The 16,481-nt window shown below is 35.7% G+C and overlaps 1 pseudogene; it reads right to left on the reverse strand.

Moving 5' to 3' along the window:
• Positions 1–13,623, reverse strand: part of LOC122747718 — a 113,552-nt pseudogene extending 99,929 nt beyond the window's left edge.
• Between the last annotated feature and the right edge of the window lie 2,858 nt (positions 13,624–16,481).

A 16,481-nucleotide genomic window follows, 5' to 3' on the forward strand; every position in this document is an offset into this window, starting at 1 on the left:
GTAGCATGGGGTGAAATCCCACATGAAAGAAACAGGAAAGGGCTTATGGAGTGGGGGAAGAGATAGGAGAGGCATAGGGCAGTAAATGAATTTTACACACATCAGTATGGGCTCAAAGACCTTAATCTCATCAGAGTTGCCTCAAGGAGAGATTAACACACCCCCCCAATTAGGTGGAGTAATCTATTTAATCTGGGCAGTAAATGAGCCTAACACTCATCAGAATTGGCTCAATGAGGTAATAACATACACACTCAACTGGGTGGAGTAATCTATCTAATGCTGCAGGAAAATAGGAGGGGAAGGGGTAAAGAGAGAGGGGCAAAGGAAGGGAGGGTAGATTGGGGAAAGGGAGAGACAGAAGCAAATCACATTTGAAGAGGGATAGGGTGAAAGAAGATAGATAATAGAGTAAATATCATGGGGAAGGGAATATGATGGAGGGAAACAGTTAACCAAAGTAATCATGAAAAAAAGAAAAGGAAGAAAAATTGTACAAAAAATATTCATGGCAACTCTTTTTGGTGGCTGAGAATTGGGAATCAAGGGAATGCCCATCAATTGAGGAATGACTGTGGTATATGATTGTAGTGGAATAGTATTGTGATATAGGAAATGACAAACAGGATGATCCCAGACAAACCTGGAAAGACTCATATGAACTGATCTATAGTGAAGTTAGCAGAACTGGGAGGACATTGTGCATAGTAAAAGCAGTATTGTTCAAGGAATAATTGTGAATGACTTAACTATTCTCAGCAATACAATGATCCAAGAAAATCCCAAGCGACTAATGATGAAGCATACTATCCACTCCCTTAGAAAAACTGATAAAAAGAGCACTTGTGGATTGTACTCAGCCATGGGGAAGCAGTTGCAATATTGAAAAACATCTCAGCCATGGTGCTCCAAGCCCTGTAACTGAGAGAATGTGAGACTCTGGAGAACTGTGGCAACTGGATGGCCCTGGAATCCAACCACAGCACTGCACAGCCCAGCAAATGATGCCCTGCCTGGGTCACATGGTTGTATTTGCCAAGATATTTGTACCGCAGCAAACATGTAATATTACAAATGAATAACAGCTGGAAGTCTAGGTTTCATCATTGTAAGAGATTATGAAGCATACAGAACTAACCATATTTTTAATTAAATCTATTTTCGAAGGAACAGCAGCATATAATGATGGAAAGAAGAATTACATGTGGTGATATTCTTTTTGCTGTCAATGATAGACATACATCAGGAATGATGCATGTTTATTTGGCAAAGATGCTGAAAGAACTGAAAGAAAGAATTACTCTTACTATCATCTCTTGGCCTGGAACTTTTTTATTGAACAAGTGATGCTATGGTGGAAAACAGAACACAAACATGCTATTTAAAATTTGACATGAGACTGACCTTTTTTTTTCAACTTTTACTTTTTAATGGATGCATTAAGAAAAATATAAACTTGCATGTCAGGAAAAGTAGGGTCTTAAGTAGAATGCTTGCATTGACATTCAGCAAAATGTCACCTGTTTTGTTTTTTTTTTAATTTATCCCTCTCTGCTTATGACTACTCCAGGTTCAACACTGATGACATAGATAGGCAAATCCCATTCTTTATGGAATGCTCACCCTAGAACTGTCATGCCCAGTGATTTTATGTAGTCCTTTCCAACACATAGAATCCTCTCATGACAGGTGACAGCATGGAGGTTAGGTTTGTGAACATTCCTCCCTCTCATTTTGACACAAGGCTGCCATTGGAATTCCAGCTTCCCTCTTGCAAGATGTCACCACCTTGAAGTAAAGTCTTCTGGGATGCAATGAAGTAAACTCATCTTTTACTGGTCTGGATCAGCTAGGCATCCCTTTCTGGACTGCCATACCAAAGTTTGTGTCTGTTAATGGTTAATACCTGGTCATTCTCCTCCAGCTGGACATGGCAGTTTGAGAATTGGATTAATACCCCCTGCTGGAGAGATACTGTAGGAAAACCCCACCATGAGGAGAAGGTATCTGAGGGAAAGCCATGTGGCTTGGAAGTTCCTTGGCATCAGGAAGTGACATTTGTTTGTGGGTACTGCCAATCAAAGCCACCAGCCAATTACAATTAGCTTAGAGCTGTGTGTATTTCACAGGAGGCTTGTGGGATGAAGAAGGGGTGAGTCTCTCTCTCTCTCTCTCTCTCTCTCTCTCTCTCTCTCTCTCTTTCTCTCTCTCTCTTTCTCTCTCTCTCTCCCTCTTTCTCTCTTTCTCTCTCTCTCTCCTGGACCTCATGAGGAATGGAGCAGAAATGCTGGCTCCCTGAGATACATAGATGAAGTCATCTAGGCCTCTTTTTCTCTCCTCACCAAATTCTTATGCTCCTTAATAAATGCTTAAAAGTCTAAACTCTTGCTAAAGCTTCTAGTTTATTGGGGACCACTCATTAGATTTTTAGACAGTCTAGCTACAATCTTAGCCATCTTTCAGACAGCAACTATTCGTCAGTCAGTGACTCTGCCATCTAGCAAGTTGAAAATGAACATCCTAGGTTCATTCAACTTGCATACTAGTTTGATCCCAAGCTGCTCTTCCTAGAGTGCAGGGGCTCTGATTCTCAAAGGTCAATCCTCTGGTCTTGCTGTAGTATCTTTGTTCCCTCAGGATTGTCAGTCAGAGCATCTGGCAAGACTGTCTCAGGAGACTCATGGTGTAGTTATCAAGCACACTGCTGATGTCCATGCCATTGACCTTTTTTTTAGGGGGGGGCAAGGTCACACATCTTGTAAATGTCAAGTGTCTACGGCCAGATTTGAACTCAGGTACTCCTGAATTCAGAGCCAGTGCTTTATCCACTGCACCACCTAGCTGCCCCCACCATTGACCTTTAATATCATGTCCCCTGGTAGTAATTTTCCATCTCTGGTAATCACTCCATCTCTATAAATATGTTGTGTAATAATATGGACCAAGGGAGTTTCACTACTGCCCACAAACCTGATAGACAGGTTTTCATTGGGATCCACCTAAGTGAACTTGATGTTGGAAATTTTACCATCTAGACTCAGGTTATACAATCTTGGGAAAATTTTTGTTGCAAAAGCTATAGCATTCTCAACTTTCCCTTGGTTGGCCACTGTACTTCCACTTTTTGTCCTCCAAAGAACACTCAGAGGTCTATTTATTTTTTAAAGATCTACTTCTTATGGTGGATAACTCAAAGTGCTGGGCTCTCTTGGTTCCAGCAGAGTCTGCCAGACTGTTTGTTCACTGACCATCATCATCATCTGTGGTAGAGACATAAGCAGGGTTGTTGAGACCTGACTCATCTCTCATCAAGGCAATAATTGCTGCTGCAGAGATGTCTGTAGAGAGTGCTACCAACACCAAGTTAGTGAAGCCTTCTGAACAGCCATCTTGTGAGTACCTCTTGCAGTACTTGGTAAGGCCATAAAGGGAGGCACCTTTACAGCTGGTCTGAAAATGGTACTCTAGGTCCAAGTGCTGCAGAACCTCCAAAAGGCATTCTGTGAAAAGGCACATTACCATTACTTTATTCAAGAGCTTCTTTAGGAGGATACTGGACTTTTTGCAGTTCTGTAATGTGAATGCCTTGCAATTCACAGGGCAGAAGTCTTTTTCCAGTATGAAGTTTGTGAGGCAGAGTGTGCTACAGGGAGTGTTCAGGTGTCCAGTAGAGCTTACAGACAAATGTGGTAGATAAGGTCTTCATACAATTGCTCTGAATAACTGTATAAGTGATTCTTCTCTGGGGAGTGGGCTCAGCCACAGATGGCACATAGTGCTTTAGGGTGGTGATCCCTACCTTCATAACTGGTGAAGGATTAATGTGACAGAAAACCAATTAAAAGGCAACTCTTTAGGTAGCTCATCAACATATACTCGAAGGCATCCACATACCTCCTATTTCTCCTTTCTCTGGTATTCCAAGGGCAGCCAGATCTTGATTTAACTTAATTATGAGTCCTGATGTTTCATCTCCATTTCCAGACTACTTACCCTCTCCAAAATTTGATTTGAGGATTATTTTAAATTTTCTTCTAGTGTGATGTATGGAGAGTTCAGCTGGGTTTCTGCTTGTACTATGCCATCTTGCCTCTGCCTCCCACAATCATCTTGACTTGGTTGTTTCCATGACTATAAGGTATTTGGTGTAGTCATCAAATATCAGAGCTAATGAGATAAGGTCAGAAAATGGATCATGAAATGGCTTATAACAGCAGAGACAGGATGCTAGCTTTCAGTAGACCCTGCCAAGATGTCATATATACTACTTGCAATGAAGCCTGCGGTAAGTTAAATTTGTCATCTACATGTTCCTTCAATGTGGCCACCAGCTGCTGTGGTCCCCTGATCTTCTAGAGATTGAGTCAGTATAGCCAATACCTTCTGGTTGACTCCTAATGCCAGCTGTCATGGAGAGGACTTAACTGGGTATGTGCTTCTCTGTACTGCTAAATCCCTAGCATGTACATTATGTTCAGATAAATCTTAAAAGATTGAAGTCACAAAGGCTATTCAGGATCTACAGAATGGTATGTTTTTGCTTTGCTAACCACAAGTAGAATCTTGATGTGTCTAATTATAAAGAAGTTTTTTTTCCCTTATAGTAAGCCTGTATCTCTTTTTCTCTACCACTTTCATGTATTTATTTTATTTTATTTTATTTTCTCACGAGGAGTCAAGGAAACAAGTTGAATCCCTCTTCCTCAAGAAAATTCTTCAGACTTTTTAATGTAGGTATAATATTACTTGGAGATCTTCTCTTTTGCAAAGAAAACCCAAATCTATCATATGATCCTGTTATGAAATGTTCACAGTTGTCTTCCCCATCCTGGCATCCCTGCTCAGTTTACTAAAGACTTTCTAAAATGTGATATATAGAAATGAAAACAGTAGTCTAGATGTTGTCTGATCAGGGCAGAGTATAATAAGATTACCACCTACTTCATTCTGAACATTATATTTTTATGAATCCATTTGTTTTGCTTCATTAAAGTCCTCTTGCGATGACTTATCATGGCATGGAGTTGATATGTTAAAGTAAAGAAAAGAAAAAGTCTCATAGTTTCTTCTAAATTAGAATGGAATATAATAAGAAAGAGGAGTTTATCAGTTCTTGAACTTAAACCACCTTTTCCATGTTCTATTATAGTTATGTGAGGAACCATAGTATTGTGGAAACATCATTGACTTTGGTGTCAAAGTGCTTGGTTAGAATTTAGTACTTCAATTTAATACCTGTATCACCTTGGCCAATCATTTCACTTCTCTGTCCCATTTTATTCAACTATTAAGAGAAGAGGCTTGAACTAGGAGCCCTTTAAGAAACCATTAAGATCTAGGTCTATGAATTGATGATACAACTATCTATTTTCCCCTTCATCTCTTTCACTAGACTGAAAATTCTGTATGGACAGAGATTATATCATACGTAAATTTTCTGTGTCCCACTGGGATTCTTTGTAATACGTCTGTACGTACTAAACTTCTCTGGAGTCAGTAAGCACTTAATATAAATCACAGCATGAGGCCTTGCAAGTTTGTTAAATATTGAAAAGTTTCATTTATATACTTGTGATATAATTTATCATAGTATTAGCTTAGTGGAATTTGGAAAGGCTCATTATAAGTAAGTTGACCAGCAGGTCATGAATTATTTTAGCAAAAAGGAACTCATGAAGATTGTGTATTGTAGCAAATAAAATAAATGACATAAATTGAGAATTTATAATTTTATTTTCTTCAAATAACTAGATAATCGCAAGTAATATCTGAGGTAATATAATTTTCAAAATGCTAGAACTTGGTTTGTGTTCTTATTTTGCAAATACCCAGCTAGATAAATTTTGACAATTCTAAATTTCCAAATAATTTTCTTTCAAAATGAGGAATAGGATAATCATTAATATGTACTCTATACTTTGAGAAATAGTACTAAAATCCCACAAGGAAAGTTCAATCAAGAAAAATGTGTGGGAAGAGGCCCTCAAGAACAAAATTCTGTCTACAAATCTCTAAATGGTTCTTATGAGGCAGTAAAAGGTGAAAGGGTCTAAAACAAACTGATATGTCTGCACAGGAGGAAGGCTGACAAACTCCTATTGGAAAAAGATGTACAGTATATGGAAATAAGGATAGACTGAGAAAGAATAGTAAAGTATAATGTCTTCTTTTGAATTATTTCAGAAATATTAAAGGCCAAAATGAGCTGAGGATTTTTAAGAATACTGTGTTTTAGCAGAAACTTTGTTTTATTTGTTTTGTTTTGTTTTGTTTTGTTGTTTCTGCAGGGCAATGAGGGTTAAGCTACTTGCCCAAGGCCACAGAGCGAATAAGTGTCCAGTGTTTGAGGCTGGATTTAAACTCAGGTCCTCCTGAGTCCAGGGCCTGTGCTTGATCCACTGCACCACTTAGCTGCCCCCTTTCTTTTAAATTTTAACCTGTGTGGTAGACAAGAAAAAGGTCAAAGAAGCATAAAACCATAGTTGTGGGAGATGACTAATAGAAGATAGTGAATAGGTAGAACCACTCAATTTTATTTTCTTTCTGTGTTCTCTATCAAGAAAATTATTTTCAGAATAGGAATGATAGAACAAAAATTATCACTGGAGATTTGACATCTAAAATAATGGACAAAGTTGAAAGAGTCCTTAGTTGTTTGTAGTATGAGTTATAGTCACTAAGTTTAGAAAAACACCTCTGAGGGTACTTAAGAATGTGATCACAAAACCATTGTGAGTGATCTTGATTATGGGAAATAAGTGGTTCTGATTTTTAAACAAGGAATGATTGTGTATTCTTCAAACTAGAGGCTAAAAAAACTTGGGCAACATATTCTAGAACTCATTATTGATAATTCAGTATTTTATTATTTTCCAGTTACGTATAAGAATAGTTTTTGACATTTGTTTTCATAGGAAGTTTAGTTACTGGAACTCATTTTTAAAGGGATGGTTTGTGAGTACTTAGGAAGGGAAATAGCAAGGCTTTTAAGTCAATATTGGTTAATTTAAATAAAAAGTAACAGCAATCTAGACTTTTTTTTCTCTCCTTTCTCTCTTTTGTTTCTCTTTTTTATTACAGGAATCATGTACTAGATTATAAAGAGAAGGCTTTAGATAAAATTTCTAAACCTGTTATATGAACTTTATGTGAACTTACTTATATATGTGTATACATAAAACACTTAATATACCAATTTATATATATATATATGTAAATACATGCACGTGTACACATTTACATATGCATATAGAAGTATATATAATCATTTGCATATTTGTATCTACATATATAACTATATTTCAATATAATTGGTTTCCTATGTAATCTTATTCTTTAAGATTCTTCTTATTGTTTTTAGCATTAGCTTTAGCATTTACCTATATTATTCAGAGAAGGTATCCATAGGCTTCAGCACATTTTCATTGGAGTCCATGGTCCATGACACAAAAAAGATTAAGAAAACCTACTTTAAACATATGCTTGAATTCCAGGAAGTTACTTGCCAAGTGTTTTCATTATATGTTCAAGGTGGAAAGATACACAATGGACAGTTAAGTGGATTTGGGAGCAATTAAACAAATGAACTCTATACCTTTAGTATTTACTTTTACTTGGAAAATTATAATGTGTAACTCACCAATTCCTTTATTGATTTGTTATTTAAGTATTTATTAATTTCTTTCTTCATTTTTGTATTTTACCAATGACAATGTGGAAATAAAGAAATTTGATTTTATAGGTGTTTACAAGCAGAAAGCAACTGCTACAGTGGAGTACACAACACCTAAGTGCTAAGAAGCACTTAGGTGACACAGTGGATCAAGCACCAGTCTTTATTCAGGAAGACCTGAATTCAAATTGGGCCGCAAATACTTACTAGCTGTGTGATGCTGGGAAAGTGACTTAACCCTGTCAGTCTCAGTTTCATGATAAGCAGTGGAAGAATGAGAAAAAAATGGCAAATCATGCCAGGATCTTTGCCAAAAATCCCCAAATGAGGTCGTGAAGAGTTGGATGTTTCTGAACAAAAAGAAAAAATACTAAGAAAAGTCCAAGTAAAGTAAATTACTCTGATTATTTCATTAAGCGAATTCTTTGTGAAGTTCACTCTTGAGATAACTCAAAAGACTAAAAAAATGTAAATGGCAAAATAAGAGGAAAAAGCAAAGGGAGATTCCATATAGGGATAAGAATAACACAAGTAGAAGAAATGTCAACGTGTTTGTGATATAACAAAAGTGGATGTTGCTGGGGAGGCTGGAGTTTGATATCTAGTATTCTATCCTGTCTGCACCCTTTCTGATGTCCCACCCTTGGTATAGAGGGGCAAAAGTTAATCTTCCCCAGGCATTCTTCCCTCTTCTCACTGGGGGTGTGTAAAGAGTTGGGGATTCATTATGTGGTCTTTTCTCCTGCTAAGCTCTTTCTTCCGAACTCTACTTCTGTAGGTAGCCAGAGCTTGTCTCACAGAGTTTTTACAATTGACTTGATGTTCAATTTAGACATCATGATGGATCTCAAGTCTGCATTTTATAATTTCCTATTTTATGGAGTTTATAGATAAAGAACGGTGAATAATACAATCACAGTATCTCAGATCCCTTCATGAGATTTCCTATCATTCAGGCAGAAGCTTGTTTCTATACTCTAATTTATTTTTTCTTTATTTCTAGCAAATTCCAGGTATATATGTTCGACAAAAAATATCAGGAGGTGGATTTACTTTTTTTTCCAGTAAAAGAAGTGAACAGAGTATATTATAGCTCCTTTTACTAGACATACAAGATCAGACCATTTTGAAGAACATTGTCAAGCTTATTTCTTTTTTTTTAAAAGTTGTAAATATTATTTTAAACACCTGGAAGATTTCATTCCATATTCAGAATTTGTTAGTCACAAAAACCTACATATGTTTCAAGAAAACAAATTAGTCTTAACAAAAAAAAATTATCTCACATTATAAAATTAAGACAAGGTATGTAAAGCTGAAAAAAATCAGAAATCATATGTATAATGTATACACCACATAAGTTATTGTCAAAATTGTACCTGCTGGTAATAAACTGACTTCCCTCAGTCCTGGAAGAGGTGAGTGCAAACAGTATCTGCAGCCTGAGTCTTCTCTGATATGACCCTAGTTGATCTCTCCCTTCTCTAATGTAACGCAGCCCTCCTTTCCTTTTTTCCTCTTCAGTCCCTAATTTTTATTTATTTTCCTTGTTTGTTTGTTTCCTTTGTCTTCCAGCTTATTTCTATGTCAGCTCTTTAAGTGATGAATATGGTTAGGGAAGTTGTCTCCCCACTGCAGCTGCTACTCCTGAGCTCTTACTCTGTACTCCCTCATTTTAGACTGTGTCCTACTTACTATGTGTGCTCCTTTAATACTGCAGGCATGACTCAACTACCCCAATCAACTCAAATATTGCAATAGTATGTAATAATTTTCAGGGATGAGAGGGAATGCTTGTCCTTCTAAACTGCTAATCCCAGAATGCCAATCAATTCTCAACCCCCCAGTACAGTGACCTACATAAACATGAATTTGATTTTGTTTTCAAGGTTTTTATAAATGTATTCCTTCCATTACAAGAATGTAAGATCTTTGAAGTTAGGCAATTTTTTTAACATCTAGGGTATCCTTCTCTGTATCTAGTAGTGTTTTGCATGAAATGATTGTTGTGAATGAATGAATGAATGAATAATGGTGGATCTTGTATTCCCTTTCATAGTCTTATCTAAAGATTCTGACAATGAAAAAATGACAGAGGGGGAAAATGAATTCCTAAGTCTATAAGCCCTTTAGCAACTTTCATACTCTTTTGGATATCTTCTCTTTAGAGGCTCCCATGGTAACCAGTAACAGGACAGTTGAGGGATTGGTCTGATGCCAAATGCTCCCCAGAATCTCTAATCTTGTCTGCCAAATGTAGAATTGAAAGAAAGGAGGAAAGTCAGGGCTAAATAATTAAACAATGAAAAACTGGCCACAGAATTCTGGACTGAACTAACCATTCATGTTCAAGAACCATGTACCTACTGACAGTAACATAATATCATAAGCAGCAACAAAATATCATGAAGAATAACCACCATGAAACTGGAAATCAAATCACTTCTCAGGGTTGGTTTTTGGCTTCTTGTAGCTACCAGAAGTGTTTCTAATCCACAGCCGGGGAGTTTTACATATATTGGCCAAAATGTCCTCTGCCTCATCCACTTCCTAGTTTACTTGTAATGAAAACTCCTATATGGATAAAAATCAGATAAAATGGTCTTGGAAGTCTCTTCTCATACTTATATACTTTGATTTTTTTTTGTCTTCTTTGTTTGTTTGAATCTTCCCAACTCAAAAGTATATATCAAGAGGGTTCTATAAGCTGACTAAATGTATTGCCTTAGAGTATGAAAGTTATTAACTATAATTGCAGCTGCATTAAGGAACATTGTTTTAGATTCAATACTGCATGATAAGAAAATACTATCACTGCTCTAAAGGAATTTATAACCTAAAGACATATGAATAGATAAATGAAGAATACAATAAAAATGTAAATAGTGCATTTTGTTTTTCTTAGTGGTGAAGGAAACTCCTGCTCTGCAACTTAAAGTCTTGGGGAGTTGTCTGGGTCACTTAGAGGCTAATTGATTAGAGCAAGGCAACATGGCCTCTATGGGTCAGAGGTAGGGATAGAACCCAAGTCTTTCTAAATACAAAGTTGACTCTTCTTTATCCACTATAGATGATTACTTCTACAAGACACATGGTACTATGCAGACGTAAATATACATAATGAGAAAACACACAAGTGCCCTCAAAACATTCACAATGGGAATGTTTAACAATTAATGGTGGGGCAGCTAGGTGGAACAGTGGATAGAGCACCGGCCCTGGAGTCAGGAGTACCTGAGTTCAAATCCGGCCTCAGACACTTAATACTTAACTAGCTGTGTAACCCTGGGAAAGTCACTTAACCCCAATTGCCTCACTAAAAACACACACACACACACACACACACAAAAAAAAAACCCACAAAAAAAACAATTAATGGTAAGGAGTATGAGAAGTATGAGGGTTTTTATGAATGAACTATGTTATGTATAGACCTTGACAGATATAAACCCTCTGTGCATTTAGATAAGCATTTGGCATATTCTGGGTAGGTCAGCAATGGAACTGAATAATAGAATCATAGAATCTGAGAGTTATGGGTAGCCTCAGACATAATAAAAAAATTAATTTGATGTCTGATTGTACAATCAATATTCCTTTATATAATATACAGATGTGTTGAAGTAAACTCTGTTAGAAACCCTCAGGTGATGAAGAAACGACAACCTGGGAGATCTGGTATTACTTTGGGATACCTCTAATTCTTAGGTATATTTTCATTATTTATATTAAGATGAAATCTACCTCTCATCATTTTTTACCTATTGGCAGAAACTGGCATCAACTAAAAGGAATCTGATGCTGTTTTCCACAAGATAATTCTTCAAATATTTTGACACTTATAGCTTTATTTCCCTCTCCCAAGTCTTCTCTTCTCCTGTCTAAATAGCCCCAGGTTGAGTAATCCTCATACAGCCTTGTCTATGTCCTCATCATCCTGGTCACCTTCTATTCTCATTTCAGCTTGTCACATAATCTGTAATGCAGCCTGATTCCAATATACCAGGTGTCCTATGACTGGTGCAGACTATAATGTAATAATCTCCTTTTTATTTCTAGCCACCCTATTCTATTTTTTTTTTGGTGGGGTAATGAGGGTTAAGTGACTTGCCCAAGGTCACACAGATAGTAAGTGTCAAGTGTCTGAGGCTGGACTTGAACTCAGGTCCTCCTGAATCCAGGACCAGTACTTTATCCACTGTTCCACCTAGCTGCCCCCCACCCCTATTCTATTAATATAACTCAAGTTCACATGAGCCTTTTTTGTCTGTCATAATACAATCTTGACCCATATTGAACTTTTAGCCTACTTAAGCCAAAAATGGTTTTTCTTAGCATGTTATCTAACCATATCATTATATCATACATAAAAGTTTGTCAATAAATGTCTTGCCATCATTTTTATATCCCAGTTCTGTAATTCTGTGAGTTTACTCTCCTTTCCACTTTCTAACTAATGACAAATTTGATAAGCATGGTATCTGTGCTTTTATCAATGTTCATTTAAATCAGCATTTATTATGTGTGTACTGGATGTGAAGAACTGCTTAGTCCTCAGAACGCAAAGTCTTATCAGTCTCTGTCTCAAAGGAGCTTATATTCAACTGGAGGTCATAAAATAAATATTAAAAAAATGAATTCAAAGTAATTTGAAGGAAGAGAGGGTATTATCAATTTGAGGGAGGAGAATTTGGAAAACTCTTTACTGATAAAATGCAATGGGTTCACTAGAAGATATCTTTCTACTCCATATCTCACATTATCTCATTATCTCCATGTTCTTGTTCTTTCCTCCTTTTTCCCCATCTTCTAGCCAGGCTCATTCACATCATTTGTACTCATGATGCCTACCTCCAAATTTCAGTTTGTCTGCTACCTCCTTTAGGAGGTCTGTACTGTTTCTCCTAATTGATAGCACCTTCACCCATAGTCATTACTTTCTATGTACTTGAAATAAGTGAGTATATTGACCAGTCTGTTCATGTTGTTTCTCTAAATATGTTTTATACTCTTTGAGGGTAGGGAGTATTTATATGTTAATATCTCTGGAGTATAAAAAACAGCCTGATCTTATATATATATATATATATATATATATATTAGATTATTTACTATATATATATATATATGGCCTATCATATAGCCATTTAGTAAATAGTGATAAAAGTGAATTGAATCCTCTCTCATCTGCTCCGGAGTTTTACCTCATCAATCATCTATTATTTTTTTATCTTCTCTCTTTATCTACTGGCGCTTTCTGCATTGGCCTGCAAACATATTCTTTCACATTCTTAAAAAATAAAAACTTTGCTTGAATCTGCCATTCAGCATCTAAAGGCTATTCTACTGTTCATAGGCATGTCCTAGAAAGGGCTATCTATATTACTGCTCCATAACTTATCTCTCATGCTTTCTCAATTCTTCCAATCTTACTTTTATACCACCACTCAACTGAAACTTCTCTGTATCACATTTTCAATAGTCTCTCTTTGTGATCTTGTCAGTTCCCATAGCTTTTATTTCATTTCTATCTTTTAACTTTAAATTTTACATCACAAACTTTTCATTTCAAAAATACAATTATTGCATTTCACCAAATCAACATATACTCTTCTATTATTCTCTACTGAATGCACCAGGATGGCAGATAATCCCCAGATCAAATTCTTGGGGTCATCCCTTGATGCTTATGTCTGCCATAACCACATAATCTTCCAGTTGACAGATTGTATTGTTTCTAACTCCACAATAATAATGTGTGGGGTAAATTAATGGAGTACCTATGACAAACATGTTAAGACTTACCTTAGCAAAATGAAGCAGATGAGAACATTTGCCCCCAGTTGCCATGAAAGTGGCTGAAGCAGGTACTGTAGAGCACTTAGAACTAGGGTAGATGTCAAAAACTCCAAAGTCACCCACTGGTATCCTGTAGCCAGCACCTTCATCATGATTTGATCTTGCCACTGGACTTTGATAACTCTGGAAGAAAAAAATGAGGCTTATGATTTTGTGCAAATATGTCTCACTTAAATCCAATTCATATCCCTGGAATGTATTCTCTACCTTTTTCAAATTCTTAGCTTCCTTCAGAGAATAGATCAGATGCCACCTGATCCTTTCAGTTATTAATTCTCTTGCCTACTTGAAATAGCTATGAATGATTTTGTATATATCTATTTAATCAGCTGTATATATACTATGCCTCCCTTCCTCACCTTATCCCTACCACTCCCCATAAAAGAATGAATGATTATTGAGGTTAATGACAATTTAATTTTTATCTTTGGAACCAAACATTGTCTTATTCAATTAAGAACTTAATAAATGTTTACTGTATTGAGAGGAGTTTTCATCTGAGCTAAGTTTTGAAGAAGGGGAATTATTAGATAATAAGAGTCAAAACAGTGAGTTCAGGGGCAGCTAGGTGGCGCAGTGGATAGAGCACCTACCCTGGAGTCAGGACAACCTGAGTTCAAATCCGACCTCAGTCACTTGACACTTACTAGCTGTGTGACCCTGGGCAAGTCACTTAACCCCAATTGCCTCACCAAAATAAATAAATAAATAAATAAAAAATCAAACCAAACAAACAAAAAAAACCCAGTAAGTTCAGACAGCCTGAAAAACAACAACAACAACAACAACAACAACAACAACAACAACAACCTGAAAGTGGGGGATAGAATGTCAAGATTGACAAACACCTTTTAGTCTTATTAGATAAATAAGGAATATAAAATCTATGGGAGTTATATAAAATAAGTCAGGAAAGTAAGTTTGAAACCAGATTATAGAACCTACACCATGTAAGGCAGGGAAGTCTACTACCTTTGAATCTAGAACCAATAGGGTCACACTGCCAGTTTTTGAGTAGGAAGATGATGTCAGAACTATCTCTGATCAAAGTGTTAAACAAGATAGAACAAAGGAAATTATCAGACATTTCATAACTTATGTCATCTACATCACCAAGGATCTATTAATCAACACTTGTAAGTCTGTTCAATTAACTATAATTTCAATGAAGAGTGGTATCATCTATCAAGCACTTATTTCTTAATATTGTTTAAAAAAATATACAATATGTATTTCTTTGGAAAATTACTTAATGGAATGCAAGCAAACAATGTTGGAAAAAAATCCTGAGGTACAGTTTTCCCATCGTTAAAGGAAAAAAGAGGTGTGCCAGAATGTCTTGTTCTGATAAACACAAACTGAGGCCTATAATAACCACTTTCCTTTATAGGTGCTTACCAAGTCTCTCTTTAAAATTCATTAGGGTAGTTTTTTGTCTGGTATCAGCATCATTATTTTGTGTCATGGAGCTCAGTTTTTTTTTTCTCTATAAAATGGAAAAATTGGACCAGATGGCCTCTAATTTCTCTTTCTGGTCTAAATTTATGATTTTATGAAATGTATTAGCTTCTACTTCCACCAATTCATTGAGTATCTTTTCATGTAGTTCATTTTATCCCAGTGTTCTTAATCTTATTTTTTTCACTTATCTTGGGTTCCTTTTTAGTCAGTTCCACTTTTTCCCCTTATCCTTCCCAGTTTGAGGATAATTTTCTTGGTTACACACACACACACACATACACATATTTGTTCATATAGATATAGATATATACACACATATACATACACATATATACATGTATATGTATATATGCATATATATGTATTTACATATATTTTTATATACATATACAGAGAGAGAGAGAGAGAGAATAGTCATGTAATTCTGTCTTTCAACCATGATCATCATCTCATGTACCCTAAGCAGTGGTACTATTACATTCTTATATTACTTATGTTTCCTTTGCCTATACCTTGTTATGTGTGTGTGTGTGTATGTATATATATATATATACACACACATACATACATATATATAATATGTAAACATGTGTTTATTATAATGCACATATAATATTAATTGGTATCTGATACATATATAAATTCATATTTAACTAAATATTTATTAAAATATTATTTTTATTCTTCATTGTATTCATTTGTGTTCATGTCATCAGAACTGCATTCTTTAAAGAAATTTGTCCTTCTTACAACATGTGTTCTCCCTATCCTATCTTGAAATTAAAAAAAAAATCTTTTCAATTAAAATCTGGATTATCGATCAGGCCATGCTTCACAATGCCCTTTTTAACCTATGAAGAAGTAGAAGATGGCATGATCCCTTCCTCCCAATCAAACCAGATCCAGAAATAGAAAAAAAATATTTTTTGTCTTCACTGATTGAAGGAGATTTTTTTTTTCAGTATAGATCTTACCTCCACCAACACAGAACATATATCCTTAAGTAACAGGAAAGTTTGAGGAATTTTAGTAACATCCAAAAATAATTTTCACAAAATCAAATTAATGATGAATTTCTTTTAACTTAGCAAACATGTTCTTTGCTAAGCAGATATTATTTACCATCAGACTCATATATTTCAATCATATAGGACCTGATTGAACTCGTGCTACATTGACAAAGACTTTAGGAACCATCCTCACCCTCATATTGTGATAAAGCATTAGAAGAGAACTTTAGGGTGGTGTCTACATTTTGAAAAATAAAATTTTGATGAAGGTCATAACAAACTTTTCATCTTGCCCTGCATTTAACAAAGAAGGAGACCATTTCCATAGATGGCCACATAGGTAAAACCCCTACTGCTTTATATTTTTGCTTCCACATCAACAAAAATATAATGTAATTGATCTTCTGGCCTCAATATCTGTAATATATTGCCATAACAGTGTATTTTCTATTTCCTTAGAAAGAGAATGCAAGATTGGC

This window comes from Dromiciops gliroides, chromosome 3 (genome assembly GCF_019393635.1).
Source record: "Dromiciops gliroides isolate mDroGli1 chromosome 3, mDroGli1.pri, whole genome shotgun sequence".
NCBI classification, from domain to species: domain Eukaryota; kingdom Metazoa; phylum Chordata; class Mammalia; order Microbiotheria; family Microbiotheriidae; genus Dromiciops; species Dromiciops gliroides.